The sequence below is a fragment of the Lichenostomus cassidix genome, chromosome W, assembly GCF_008360975.1.
Source record: "Lichenostomus cassidix isolate B80296 chromosome W, HeHo_3.0, whole genome shotgun sequence".
Taxonomy (NCBI): domain Eukaryota; kingdom Metazoa; phylum Chordata; class Aves; order Passeriformes; family Meliphagidae; genus Lichenostomus; species Lichenostomus cassidix.
The window spans coordinates 13,769,156-13,784,798 of NC_139510.1; the positions used below are offsets into that span (position 1 = coordinate 13,769,156).

Sequence of the window (15,643 nt, forward strand, 5' to 3'; positions counted from 1 at the left end):
ATCAGGCTTGTCCCTGGCAAGCTGTGGGATGAGATGCAAAGATTGGAGGGAGAGGGTGCTAGTGAGGGCCCTCTGCCCATGACTCTGAATCGTGCTGGCCACACTGGAACACACTTGCAGTTTTACAGAGATGAGACAGGTAAAAAGAGCCTGCAGGGAAACACCAGGGAAATATCTCAAAGGAACTAAGGGTTGTTTCTCTAGGAAGGTGACACAGACAACAGCCCAGCTGAGGTGCCTTTACACCAATGCACGCAGTGATACCAAAATTATTTTTGCTTTTATATTTTCTTCATATATATTTGTAGCTCTGTAGACTATTACTGGATAATTATTTAGTTCCTAGCTAAGTCTAGTGCTTTTCTTACCCTGATAGATAGAAGGACAAAACACATTCCAAAAGGCTCCTATGCTATATTGCTGCTTCTGGGAACCAAGGTTAAAACAACTTATCAAGACACTTTCTCATAAAAAAGCACAGCGAGTACATCTAGTAGCAAGAAAGGGGGGCTCCAGAAGAGGTGGAACCAATGGGGGAAACCACCTCATTACTTGTGTTTCTAATTGGGAATTCTTGTCAATTATGCTAATTTGCTAAACCTATAAAATTGTATTCGCCCCATGAGGAGTGGGCATTTTTTCCCTATCTGTCCCTGGAAGCCTCCAATTCAAGGCCAACTTTTAAATTACCTCCTGTACTAACATTGTCTTGAAAGTGTGTGTTGAAGGTTGGGGCAGGCCTCAGATTCTCCCGGAAGCCAGTTTCGCCATCAAAAAGAGAAAAGTCAAGGGGCCTGCCAAAGAGATCCAGTTCCTGAAAGTCAAGTGGCAAGATGGAGGGCACCAGATTCCCACCGAGGTCATCAATAAGATCACGGCGATGTCCCCACTAACCAACAAGAAGGAGACACAAGCTTTCCAAGGTGCCATAGGCTTCTGGAGGATGCATATCCCTGAGTACAGCCAGATTGTGAGCCCTCTCTACCTAGTGACACGTGACAAGGATTTCCACTGGGGCCCTGAACAGCAGCAAGCCTTCACCCAGATCAAGCAGGAGATCGCTCATGCGGTAGCCCTGGGCCCAGTCAGGACAGGACCAGAAGTGAAAAATGTGCTCCACTCTGCAGCCAGGGACAATGGCCTGTCCTGGAGACTTTGGCAGAAGGTGCCTGGCGAGACTCGAGGGCGACCATTGGGATTCTGGAGCCGAAGTTACAGAGGGTCCGAAGCCAACTACACTCCCACCGAGAAGGAAATCTTGGCAGCCTATGAAGGGGTCCAAGCCACCTCAGAGGTAATCGGCACAGAAGCACAACTTCTCCTCGCACTCCGACTACCGGTGCTGAGGTGGATGTTCAAGGGAAAGGTTCCCTCTACCCACCATGCCACTGATGCCACACGGAGCAAATGGATTGCCCTCATCACACAGAGTGCCCGTATTGGAAACCTGAATCACCCTGGTATCTTGGAAATAATTACAAATTGGCCCGAAGGAGAAAATTTTGGTCTCACTGATGAAGAGGAGCAGGAACAGGTGACTCGTGCAGAGGAAGCTTCACCCTAGAACCAACTGCCACAAGATGAAACACGCTACGCTCTTTTCACTGACAGTTCCTGTCGTATTGTAGGGGCAAATCGAAAATGGAAAGCAGCTGTATGGAGCCCTGTGGCAACACAGACTCTTTCCCATGGGAATTTTCTCTTCTTCCTGTGTTTTTATAAACAAAGATAAAGTTTTAATGTTATTGAAACGGTCTCTGGAAAGATAGGCGGTTCAAGCCTGGCCAATCGGCCTAGGGGGAGGTTTTGAATTGGCCCAATCCGGACCATCTGTGAAAGTCTATATAAGTTCTAAACTTAATTAATAAATTCAGAATTGTGCCAACTTGAGATTCTGTCTGGTTTCTTCACTCTGCTAGCGGTTCAACAGTGACATCGCCCCACACGACAGGTCATGGAAGCTACAGAAGGAGAGGGGGGATCGAGCCAACTTGCCGAACTCAAAGCTGTTCAGCTGGCCCTGGACATGGCTTAATGAGAGAAGTGGCCAATGCTATATATGTACACTGATTCATGGATGGTAGCCAATGCCCTGTGGGGTTGGTTGGAAAGGTTGAAAAAGGCCAGCTGGCAGCATAGAGGAAGACCAATCTGGGCTGCTGACAAATGGCGAGACATTGCCACTTGAATAGAGAAGCTACCTGTGAAGGTCCGTCATGTGGATGCCCATGTCCCCAAGAGTTGAGCTAATGAGGAAAACCAAAACAATGAACAGGTCAATCAGGCTGCAAAGATAAAGATGTCACAAATAGATTTGGATTGGCAACACAAGGGAGAGCTGTTCTTAGCTTGATGGGCCCATGATGCCTCAGGCCCTCAGGGCAGAGATGCCACCTGTAAGTGGGCACGGGACCAAGGGGTGGATCTAACCATGGACTGTACCTCCCAGGTAATCCATAACTGTGAGATGTGTGCTGCCATCAAGCAAGCCAAGCGGGTGAAACCCCTGTGGTATGGTGGAAGGTGGTCAAAATACAAGTATTGGGAGGCCTGGCAGATTGATTACATCACACTGCCTCAAACCCGCCATGGCAAGTGCAACATGCTCACAATGGTAGAAGCCACCACTGAGTGGCTGGAAACCTACCCCATGCCTCACACCACTGCCCATAACGCCATCCTGGGCCTTGAAAGGCAAGTCCTTTGAAGGCACGGTACCCCTGAGAGAATTGAGTCGGACAACGGGACTCATTTCAAAAATAGCCTCATAAACACCTGGGCTAGTGAACATGGCATTGAGTGGGTGTACCTGTGGCAGGACATCCTCCCCCTCCCCTCTCTCCTTCTGCTTTGTGGTGGAAAACAGATAACTCTGGTGGGGTCAGAAGCCCCGCAGGAGGTTATCTTGTGGCGCCTGAAGGCCTGAGACCTCTGACCTTGAATTCATAAGAGAGGATGTGAAAAGAGAAACAAAGAAATCAATACGTGACCAAAGTCGCGCTTTTACAATTATAAAAACCTCACGAAAATATCCCAGAGATAGAGGTTTCCTACACACACTCTGAAGATGTGCAAGGAACTTCTCCCCAGAGTCTGGATGCAGACTCTGTGGTTACTTTCCTGGGAACTGGGTGAAAGGATTCTGAAGTATGCTCCACCACCCATTGGCTGGTAAGATACATGGGGTTCCTAAGTTATATTATTTTGCTAGCTGTTAATAAGAATAGGTACCTTTCCATAATTGCAATATAGCTATGCATAGTTTTTGCAATAATTTTATTCCATAATTGCAGTGTTAGCTATTTTATAGTTTGCAATTATACTATTCCTGTGTAAGTATGCAAATTTGTCCTAAGTCTTTATGTCTGTCATTTTCTGTGTCTAATAAATGGTAATTTATGTCATATCAGACTAATCGGCCATTATCAAAGAACCTTGCGAATGAGACCGAGTCTTGGGGTGCTAGTCACCCTAATAAAAGTTACTGCCTGCTGCAAGAAGCCTGAGCAAACAGCAGAAACACATAAAACTCCTGTCTCCCATGCATGACAGTACCACATTCCTTATCATGCACCTGCTGCTGGCAAAGTGGAGTGATGCAATGGCCTGCTAAAAACCACCTTGAAGGCTCTAAATGGGGGGACTTTAATAAATTTGGAACAGCATTTAGCCAAGGCCACCTGACTAGTTAACACCTGAGGCTCCACCAACGGAGCTGGCCCTGCCCAATCTGAAACCCCTGCAAACAGCAGACAGGGATAAGGTTCTAGTGGTACACATGAGAGGCATGCTGGGAAAAACTGTTTGGATTAATTCTGCCTCAAGCAAAGACAAACCCACCCGTGGGGTTGTCTTCGCTCAGGGACCAGGGTGCACCTGGTAGGTGATGCAAGAGGATGGAGAGACATGATGCATACCTCAGGGGTGTCGCTGTTGAGCAGCTAGCAGAGTAAAGAGGTCAGTTCTCAGTGGCAAGAAGGAAAGACCTTTATTGTTTTGATTTCATCATATATATAGAGTTTTCAAAAGTCACCCAGATTGGTCAGCCAGAAGCCTCCCCCTAGGCCTGATTGGCCAGGCCTGCACCGTCCAGATCTTGGGACACTGTTTTTAATAACATCCAAACTTTATCTTTATTTATAAAACACAAAAAGAATTCTCATGGGAAAAGCCTGTGCTAGCCACACAGGGGGACCTTAGTTGGGGTTGAATTGCCCATAACACTGTGCCTGTATCCATATCTGAATGTATATAATCAGGGTAATTCATGTATGTATATAGTTTTAAAAGTTTAAGTTCAAGGTAACATTTTGGAATGGAAAAAATTCGGGTTGCATAATGCTGAAGGTTGGGGGGGGTGGAATTTTCTCCATGCCTGTTACTAGGGAACCAATGACCAGGTGCTCAGGGCCATTAACTCTTTTGTAAGAGACAAAGGCTGTGGTTTGGGTGTGGTGAGGGAAGGAGGCACTCCAGCCATAGGGGGGAGCTCACTTGCTGGCTGGACACCGGAGGCGATGGAGGGAAGCTGCTGCTTTCTTCTGGCTGCGACTGCGGGACGTCCGACCGTGCATTGCCTTCTGTTCCTGGCTGGGTGAGCTCTTGCTTGGGAAAAAAGGAGTGGGATCCAAACCCTTTTTTCCCGCTGGGAGCGCATGCCTCACATTCTCTATTCTAAGGGAGGTTTCCACCTCTCTTAGCAGACACCTGTCTTTCAAACCAAGACACATGGCTTGGCCCTGGGGATTGTATAGGATCCTAGTAACATGTTTCACACCCCCTTGGTGAAGGAATTCTTGAGTATTTTTAGAAGCATAACCTGGGCCGTTGTCAGTTTTTATAGTCTTCAGTGTGGTAGGACCTTTCACCCCCTGATACAGCAAAAACTTATCTTCCCATCCCATTTGGCTAAGTTAGGCCAGAATTATTTGTCATGTGATGAATTGTCTTGGCAGAGAACCTCCTTAGCCAGCAATAAACATCCTTTCTTGAATGGTGAGAAAGTATAAACCAAAATTATTGACTACAGACACAGCACTTTTACAAACTGTAAAAGACCACTATGATTTTCATGAAATCAGAAATCTCTTATACACTCTCTGAGTGTTCAGAGAATTCTCCTTGATATTGAGATGTTGACATCAAGATACTTCCCTGGGATTGAGAGGAATTAGGATTCTCTGCACACCACTATCATACATTGGTAAATGACATTGGCTCCTAATCTATACTATTTCTTCGCTAGCTGTAATATCTGTACCTTTATTATCATGCACTGTATTTTATCTACTAGTAGTTCTTTTTGTGTTATCTTGTGTAGTAAGTTGTCGCTGTTGAGCCTCTAGCAGAGTAAGAAGATACAGGTTCAAAGTGTGGCATCCGGAAGAAAATTTTATTATTTAATTCCATCTTATATAGACTTTTCAAAGGTCACCCAAATTGGTCAGTTTGAAGCCTCCCCCTAGGCCTGATTGGCCAGGCCTGAACTGTCCACATCCCGAGAAACTGTTTTTAATAACATCCAAACTTTATCTTTGTTTATAAAACACAGGAAGAAGAGAGAGAAGAATTCTCATGGGAAAGGTCTGTGCTAGCCACAGTAAGTAGCCTGTTGAAAGTCTTATGTCTGTTTTCCTTGGCCTACTCAATAAATAATTCATGTTATAATAGACCTGATTGGTCATTATTAAGAACTTGCTGACGAGAGTGGGTTTTGGGGTGCTGGCCACCGCAGTAAAGCTACTGCCTACTGCTAGAAGACCTGAGGAAAGGCATGGACTTGTCTAAGCTCTCCCCTCTCCATTTGTAACATTCAGTAGGCCCATAATAGCAAAGCAACGTGTCCAATGCTTACTGATATCTTTACCTTTTCCCCCTGTGTGAGCAGAAGCACATATTAGGTTAGAAAATGTATCAATGGTAACATAAACAAACCTCAAACAACCAAAGGAATGTATATGAGTAACATCAGTCTACCATAACTCATTAGGGTCTAGGCCTCGGAGATTAACTCCCTGAGCAGGAGTATGTGAAGGTAATTGCTGACAGTCTGGGCAGGCATGCATGATATTTCTTGCCTGAGACAAAAGAATGTGAAACTGCTTACTCAGCCCTGCTGTGTTCTGTTGAAAAAATGGATGAGATGAGCAGGCATTATCAAATTGTAATGTAGCTGCAGTTAAGCTATCTGCCTTGGCATTCCCCTCTGCTATAGGACCCAGTAAATTTGTGTGACTCCGTATATGAATCACAAAAAGAGGATGCTTTATATTCTCAGTTAGTGCATTCAATTGAACAAAAAGCTCAAACGATATCTTATGGCTAATTTCCTTTATAAAAGCTCCGTGTATTCTCATTATGACATTAACAACGTTCACAATCAATGATATTGACTGCTTCTTGTTTAAAGATGGTTAAAGCTAACAGAGCAGCATGTAGTTCAACCTGTTGAGTGGAACCATCTGTTTGAGTTATTGCATGTTTCCATTCGCTATCTTGTTGCCAGGTAAAGACCACTTTTCCTGTCTTTCCTGATCCATCAATAGAAACATTACATGCACCAGGAATAGAGCTATGGCACACAATAATTTGTAGTGTTAAATGCAAGTGAACAACATTTTGCAACAGTTTGTCTGAAGGTAAGGAGAAAGAAATCTGTCCTACAAAATCTGCCAATGCCATATGAAAAATATCTGAATTTTGAAATACTCATAATTGTCAACAGACAGTGGTAAATGAATAACCTCCAAATCATATCCAGTCAACTGCCCTACACAAGACCTTCCCTTCTTAACTAAAGACACATAGAGCAATATCAGGGTAGTGATTGTTTTCTTGGGTGTATTTGGTAAAAAAACCCATTCTAAGTAAATTGTTTTGTCTCCCTGCAATTGCCCTATTAATGCTGTGGGATAAGGCGCAGCAGGCAACAAAAACAAGTAAACTGGTAAAGCTGGTGCAATTCTGTCTGCTTTTATGGTAGAGATTTGTGAGCTAATTATGTCTAATTCCCACATAGTTTCTTCAGATAATGTTCATGGAGAAGATAAGTCAGGGTCTCCTTTCAAGCGATCAAACAAATATTTTAATTGATGAGTGGATAAACCTAATATGGGTTTTATCCAGTTAATTGTTACCAGTAACTTTCGTAAACCATTCAGTGGTTTGATGTCAGTCTTTAAAGTTAATTGCTGTGGTTTCCCATTTCATTCAGTCAGTATCCATCCTTAATACTTCTAAGGAGGGGTTCTTTAAATTTTTTAAGGGGTAATTTGTAGCCCATGCTTAGTAAGATTAAGGATGAGACACTGAATGGTATCATGCAAATATGAAACATCCTGTGCACAAACTAAAATATCCATATAATGATAAAAAATGCTCTGAGAATATTGAGTCCCCACAGGCACCAGGGCATTGGCCACAAAAATTTGGCAAATAGTAGGGCTATTCATCATCCCCTGGTGAAGCACTGTCAAATTATATCGATGCATGGGTTCAGCATTGTTAACTGAAGGGACAGAAAAAGAAAAATACCATCCTCAGGATGCAGAGGGATCATAAAAAATCAGTTTTTAAAGCTATAAAAATCAAGTGCCAATCCCTTGGCAGTAAAGTAGGGTTCGGGGTGCCTGGCTGCAGGGCACCCATGGGTTTTATGGCTGCAATGATAGCCTATAAATCATGCAATAAACGCCACTTTCCTGATTTCTTTGGGGTCACAAAAAAAAGGTGTATTCCAGGGACTAGTAGAAGGAACTATGTGTATGTCTTGGAGTGATGGTATGATAATCCTTTATTCCCTATCGTTGATTTATATGCTCAAAAAAATGTGGTCCTATCACTTTAACTACGTTCAGCAACAGAGAGAAGTGCGGGATGTTTTGAAAACTTTTTCCCCAAGCCTCACTGCGGGAGAGCGAGGAGGGGGAGGATTCTTCGCTCTCTGCAGAGACTGCGCACGGGGACGGCTGTCGGAGTGGGCTCTGTTCCGTTTTTTTTGGGGTTTTTTTTCATTTTTTTCCTCGTCTGGACCCCTTTTCTTCGATCTGCTTTGTCACCCGAAAACCCAAGGGAGCCAGAGGACAGCAGAGCTCTCGGGGAGCTCCGCCCAGCCCCCAAGGGGGGCCCCGGAGGGGAGAGGCTACATCTGAGGAAAAAGGACTTTTTAATCAGGTTTAATAACTCCTTTTCACCTTGGTTTTCCCCTTCCCCTGTGCCTTGCAGGGCACTGTGCGTGGTTTGTATTAAATAAATAGTTTTTTCTTCACTTCCATCTAAGGAATTCTGTTGTGGGTGAGGGAGGGGGTGTCAGAGCCCTTTGCTCTCGGAGGAGAGAAAGTTTTATCATTAATCCAGGACAGTGTACTGCCTATAATTGTTCTTGTACTAGTTGGTTTGCCTTAATTAGCTTATCCCCTTTCAAGGGCCACTGATCTACCCAAACAGGATTTTTTCTAAGCCAGTGAAGTTTGAGTAGGGGGATTTCTTCAGTGGCCATTAGGACAAATTTGTCTCTCCTGTGACTATTTGTATGTGCCATTGCTGTAAAAGATCTCATCCCCATAAGCTGTAGGTGTTTTTAAAATAAAAGGTTGAATCCAGCCCATCTGTTTATCTGGTCCCTGCACTTGCAACAAATGCACACTCTTCCAAGGAATTTGTATTCCTCCCACCCCCGTTATTGTCTCAGGTTAGAGACAAGGTTAGGAGAAAGCGCTCTGAATGAATGCCTTCCCCAAAGGAAAAGGGTTCTAGGCACTCCCCTCCACCAAAAGGAATTTCTTGGATGAAAGTGAAAAAAACTATTTATTTAACAAAACAAACAAAACATCCGCAAGGCACAGGGAAAAGGGAAAAAGGAACTATAAGGTATTGAACCTGCAAAGACTGGTGGATTTCTAGTTCTTTAGCTTGCTCAGCTTCTTCCTAGGTCCAGAGCTCCAAGGATGCAGTGTTCCCGTGGCCTCCCCGCCCCGGTCACAGCATCCGGCTCCCATTGATGATCTGGTTCTCGGACCCAAAGCTAAGCCAAACAGTTCCAGAAGAAAAGCAGAAGCCGCTGAGAATTCCTGTCGCAGTCCAGGGGAAAACTTCTCCTTAGCTAACAACAAGCAAGCTAGCTAGCAGCTGGAATGTGATTCCCCCCACACTCCAAGGCCGAGAAAACCCAGAGGAGTGAGAGTTTCAAAACAAACTGCACCAGTAGAGTTTCTCCCAGCTGCTGGACCCAGCTTAAAATTACAGGATCCACTTCTGGGCATAAAGTAGACAATAGAGGAATACAGTATGATTCGCCCCAATCGAGCCCAGAGACACTTCAGAGACCAAGTCAGAGAAGTGGGTATTTGCTTTATTCGGTGCACCGGGTGTGGGGGAATTTTCTCCACCAAACACACACACTTCAGTACCCCCAAAGACACAGTGTTATAGGTAAAATTCATGAATATTAATTACATTCCCCAGGATAGGAGTGGTTACACAAATCATTTCTCAGAAGTCATTAATATCATTAGCATGTGCACCATGCATGCTCTGTATGTCCTGGTGGTCTTTGGAGACTCCCAAAGACCCCTCCAGGGTGAAGGTCCTTCATGGGATGATTCAGCGTTTTCTGTGCTGGTTTCAAATGCATGCTTGTACATCTTAGCTGATAAGCCATCAGGCCAGAGCTGTTACCTACAATTTGAATTTGAATTAAGAGTTCAGCCTTCAGCCCTGGACAGGCACTGTGCTGGTGGAAGGGGGCAAAAGCTCAAAGAAACAAGGATGATTGAAGTACAAATAGATTTGGGTTTTTCTATTTGACCACTTCTTTTTCAAGTATAATCATAAAATCACCCCAAGACAGCTATAGATATGTGTGTCAGCCTTAAGGACCATTCCTGAGGCCAGTCTCACTCAGCAATAATAGAAACATCAGCACCTGTATCCATGATCCCAATAAATTATTTTCCTTTAATCTGAACAGTTAGCAGAGGTTGATCCTTAGCAATAGCATCAGTCCAGTAAATTATTCTGTTGATACTACCAAATCCTCCCTGTCCCCGGGTGTTTGAGAATAAGGCACTCAGTAAGGTAAAAGTAATGTTTGTGCAATCCTCTGTCCCTTTGCAATCACACCATAACCAGTTAAATTGTAACCATTACTTTAATTTCTTTTTGACAATCTGAATCAATTACTCCCAGTACTACGATTTACCTTGCTTTGAGAAACTAGATCTACCCAAAATTAGTCGTACCATCCCTGTCGGTAAAGGTCCCCAAACTCCAGTATCAACAAGCACTATTTCACTAGCATTTTTAAGAATTACTTCTGAGGCAGCTGCCAAGTCCGATCCGCCACTGCGTGTCATTGAATAGCATAAATCAGTTGATGCCTAAAACAGGCTACCTGAAACAGAGGCCAAGACAAAGTTAGAAGAATAAAAAGAGGAAAAATTTATTCAGGACTGAAGGTACATTCAGGGCAAGCAAAGCCCCCTCATGGGACTACACCCAAAATGGACCCCAGGTCACGAGTCCTTCACCTTTTATAAGTTCTGTCCTATTAGCATATTGGCCCCTAATTTCCCAGTCAAACCCTTAGGTGATGATGGTAACCACCCCAGGCTCGCTCCCCCCCAACTCACTGTTATTTACATATTTTTGGGTCCTAGGGCAATGAATGTCCTTGGATTTCTTATTCAGAAGCAATTGTTTTGGCTACGAGCACTAGGAACAGAGGTTTTAGTGTTTTATAAGAAGCACAGAACTACACTGAATTACAGATACATGAAGAGTAAAAAACTAGAATTTTTTAAAGCATCTGTATTGGTTTGAAAACAAACCAGTGGGAGATAACAAGTCAATATTAAAATTAATAGAAAAAAATAACAATAAGTGAAATAATACAAGGAGAAGCACTGACAAAGTCAGATACAACCTGACACCCTGTTAGGGTGGCGGTAGCAGTCCAACTGAAGTATTTCAGTTGAAGTGGTGATCCTGTGAAGGTCTGGTCTCCAGCTGAAGGTCCAGCGGTAGCTCTTGTCCTCTGGCAACCCAGTAGACAGGGCTAGCTCAGGCAGTTCCAAGGCCAGGTTATATCCAGGTGGGAATGCTTGGCTCCTCCCTTCTGGGCAGAGTATCTCACAATAGGGTGAGATAAGTCCATGAGTCATGTGGTGGGTCTTTGATGGCCCATTGTCTGTTATCAGGGGTGGGTCATTGTTGGAAAACGCAGTTTTCCAGCAAAACTTATGCTAACTGAACACACCTGAGCAGGGCCTCAGCATACTCAGGCCTCAGTAAAATCCTAACAAGCTACAGTGGCTTGTTTACCTGAGAATGTTCTGTGAGAAGAATGTCATGGGAAAGAATAGGGAGTCAGAAGTATTATGAGAAAGAAAAAGGGAGTCACCAGGAGGATCCCTGAATGTGTGAGAACAAACTGCAGATACGTGTGTAACTATAATTAGTAGCATCTGTAACAGTATATAAGTTTCTCGTTTGGTGAAATAAAATGGAGCTTACTCTGTATCTCATATTGAGACTGCCGTGAGTTCCCTCTCGTCGTTATGTCAGGTCATTAGCAGGTGAAAACAGCTAATGGCCCACAGCTGGTGGCAATAGAAAACTACATCTATATTGTAACCTAGGACAGCATCGCAGTGACTCTGCTTTTGTCTGTTCCCAGCTCCATTCCTGTGGTCCCATCGTTGGGAGAAAAGCCCTGGAGATTTGAGATGTTCCTGGCATGTCCCCCCGACTCCCCCATGCAGTGCGGCTGTCTGTGTCTCCTGGCCACTGGCGGAGCTTGGGGCACATGGTGTGGCACAGCCACTGGGGCTCATCCAGTCCTGCCACCACTCTCTGGGCTGCAGAGCTGGCCGGCGGCCATAGGCCAGCACTGTGTTGAGCAGCTGAGCAGCATGGCTGCACCACCATTGTGTCCCACGACAGCAGCATGAAGTGGTGTGAGGATGAAGCGGGCGAGGCGGGCAGCCCCGGGCTCCCTCCCCATGCTGGGGCTGCTGCTGCTGGGCGCCCTGCCAGGGCTTCGGACGGTGCTGCTGTGGCAGGAGGTGAAACCAGGAGCTTGTAATTAACACATGTTGTGGTTTGGACCCTGGCCAAATGCCAAGGTACCCATGGACTCTACTCATTCACTCTCCCCTGCCACAGCTGAGCAGCAGAGAGAAAAAAAAAGTTAATACACACAGGGCTCATGAGTTGAGATGAGGACTGGGAGACGCTCCAAGGACAAAACAGGTTCCTCTTAAAGTTACAAAGTGAAATTTATTACTAACAGAAATAGAGGAGGATAACGAGAAGTAAAAGAAACCATTAAGACACTGTTCCGGCACTCTCCCCCTCCCTCCTTCCCACCAGCAGCACAGGGGGACAGGGTATGGGACTTTGGTCAGTTCATCATCGTGATCTTCTTCCACTGCACGGGGAGAGAAGTCTTTTCCTCTGCGTAGCCGTGGGGTCCCTCCCACGGGAGGCAGCTGTGTTGGTTTTGCTTAGCCCAGAACATCAGCAAGGTATCCTTAGAATCTAAGAGAAATTTAAACCCTTCAAATGCTGTTGTGGTAGGGCTGAAGAAGTGTCTGAAGGGTGGGGAGTGGCACAAAGATGACTCCTGTGTGTCCTGTGTGAAAGTTCTGGAAGTTTTTCACCAAGTGTTGAAGGTTGGGGGGGGGAATTCTCTCAATTTCTGTTACTAGGAAACCACAACGACCAAGTACTCAAGGACCATTCACTCTTTTGTAAGAGACAAAGGATGTGGTCAGGTGTGGTGAAGGGAGGAGGCATCTGGCCCTTGGGACTTCACTTGCACGCCAGACTTGGGAAGGGGAACAGTGGAAAACTGCAGTCTCCTTTTCGCAGCGACTGCGGAAACAGAGCCCGGCTCTGCGCTGCTTTCTCTTTCCTTGCTGGGGTGAGCTTTCGTTTGGGGAAAGGGGCACGGGATTCCAACACCCTCTTCCCCTCCTCTAGTGTGCATCCTCCTGTGCCCTGCCTGCCAGAATGCACTGCCACAGCTGTGGAGTTTCTGCCACCTTTTGCTGGCTAGCCCGGGTGGGCCAGTCCTGCTGCTCCAGCTCCCTGCTTTGAGCTCCCTTCTGCATCCTGTCCTGCTGCACGCCACCCTGTTGCCCAGCCCGTCCGCCATGACCAACCCTGTGAGACAGACCTGACCTCAAGCCACAGCGCCACCTCCAGCTGCTTGCTTGGGAAAAAAGGTGTGGGATCCTGTCCTGGGGTGATGGCAATCCTGTGTATTCCGCTATCATTGTTTGTATGCTCAGAAAATGTGGTCCTGCAGCTTTAACTGCATTCAGCCAATGGGAGGAGAGCGGGTTGTTTAAAACCCTTCCCCAAGCCTCTCTGCGGGGGAAGCGAGGTGGAGGAAAAGACACTCCTGGGACCGGCTGCTGCAACTGCTGTCGACGCTGCGAGTTTCTCCCTGGGGTTGCCTCTTCGTCATCTTCCTTTTTTGGACCCTTTTCTCCGATTTGCTTTTTCGCCTGGAAAACCCAAGGAGCCCCGGAGGACGGCAGATGAGAATCCTCCAGGGAGCTACTGGAGCAACTCCGCCCAGCCCCTGGGGGCCCCTGGAGAGGGAAAACTACATCTGAGGAAAAGGACACTAAAGTTCACTAGCTGATTACTCAGGTTTAATAACTCCTTTTCCCCTGTTTCTCCCCTTCCCCTGTGCCTTGCAGGGCACTTTGCGTGTTCTGTTAAATAAATAGGTTTTTTTGGTTTTTTTCACTTTAATTTATGAAATTCTGTTGTGAGTGGGGAAAGGGGGTGCCAGAGCTCTTGGCTTTTTGGGGGAGCCGTTTGTTTGGAGTGCTCTCCACCTAGAGAAATGTCTCTAATCTGAGACAGATCCCAACTCTTTTTTCCTGCCGGGAGCATGCGACTCACATTCTCTATTCTAAGGGAGGTTTCTGTTGGAGCATGGCTCATAGAGCAAGGCCATATGAATATGTTTCTTAAGCTCAATTCAGCCTGTGTGACTGACTCTGAAGTCTCTTTCCCAGGAGATAATGAAACGTAAAGAGCCAAGAATGTGAACATCATAAAAGAATTCTAAACAAGATAAAGAAATTACATAGACAGAGTTTTAGCTAATGCTTAGAGAGCGTGATCAAAAGCCTACAGCCAATTAGCAAGTTAGATTAGACATGTGAACTCAAGCTTTTATCCAATCATATATACCAGTGTGTCGCGTGAACAGTGCTTTTGTCTATAATAATGCTTGCTTCATGAAAATAAGGGGGAGGTGACACCTATACCTCAGTGAGGACGTGTGTTTTACTCTGCTGACCCCCAACTTTTGGCGCCCACAACAAGGACACCGGGACGGTACTACGAGTACAGTGCTGCGAGCACGGATATCGCGAAGCCGCTAGAAGACCGTATTGGTACAGTGGTGGAAGCGGGGGGGTCGTAAAGGCAGAGAAGCCGGCTGGAGATGGAGAGTCATGGTCAAGGTGAGGAGAGTCACGCCCTTCCGCTCCGCGCCGCGAAGCATGGACATAGAGCTTTCAGCGGCACAACAATTACTCCTCAATATTCTCGCCAAGCGAGAGGAGACAGTAAAGGAAAAAGAACTAGATAAACTTATTTCCTACGCTCAAAAGCACAATTTTCTTAATACACCCCCTCTGCTATTTTCTGTATTGGAGTGGCGAGAGGTGGGCGAGGTGCTCTTTGACCAGATAATACAGAGCAAGGGAAGCAAAGAACTTGCAGCTCTGGCAGTGACCTGGCGGTCAGTAATCAATACCTTAAAAGCTATGAAAGCAGAATCAAACGTAGCTGCCGCAGCGATCCAGACACTCTCGGCATCCACAGTCCCCACCCCAACAAACAGCGCGGCCGCATCCGAGTCTACGCCGCCCCAGCCGCAAAAACAAACGGCGGAAGAGATGAGGAGTTTGTTTGGTGGGTCGAAAGCGATAAAAGGGCAAAAGGCCGAATCGTGTTCAACCGTCTCTGAGCTCCTCAAAAAATATGAAAATTCTAACCTAAAAAACCAGCTCAAGAGAGGCAGCACTGCTGCTGCACGCTGCAACCCAGGAGCGAAAGCAGAAGTTGCTCCGACCTCAGTTTCCGGTCAACTGGCGCAGAGGGCGGAAGTCGCAGAAGGCACCCCCGGTGGGCGGTGCCACAAGCTGTCCACGCCTCCCTCCACTGCCTCACCTGCCTGCGTCAGCAATAGCGCCTGAAACGCAGCCCCTCCCTGAAGATGAGGAAGTGAATGACAGCTCCGACAGCAAACCAGAACTAACCAACAGCGTTAGCCAGCAAGAAACAGCCGCTGAAAGAAAAAACCAATTTGAAAATACTATGGAAGAGCTAAAAACTCAATTCAAACAAGCAGTGAAGCAATTAGAACAGCAAGTGAGCACTGCCATCCAAGAAACAGTACAGCCAGCAACTGGCCCCTCAAAGCCACAGCAAATACCGCAGCTAATACAGCAGCTGCCACAACAGTCCCAGCAGATACCGCAGCATGTAAGCACAGCTAAAACTTGCAATCCAATTACAACAATTGGCTTTCCAGCCTCCCGCCTCCCAAGCCTCTGCTCCCAGCAAAGAACAATGCCAATCACTACCACCACCTTACTGCACAACTCCAAATTCT

At 46.0% G+C, this 15,643-nt stretch overlaps 1 long non-coding RNA gene across 1 annotated transcript in view; it reads right to left on the reverse strand.

The window, feature by feature from the left end:
• Positions 1 to 5,373: 5,373 nt before the first annotated feature.
• Positions 5,374 to 15,643, reverse strand: part of LOC146425541 (uncharacterized) — a 384,874-nt gene continuing 374,604 nt past the window's right edge. The window contains exon 2 of the long non-coding RNA XR_014846598.1: positions 5,374 to 5,608. This is a non-coding gene — a long non-coding RNA (uncharacterized LOC146425541). The remainder of the gene's footprint in view (positions 5,609 to 15,643) is intronic.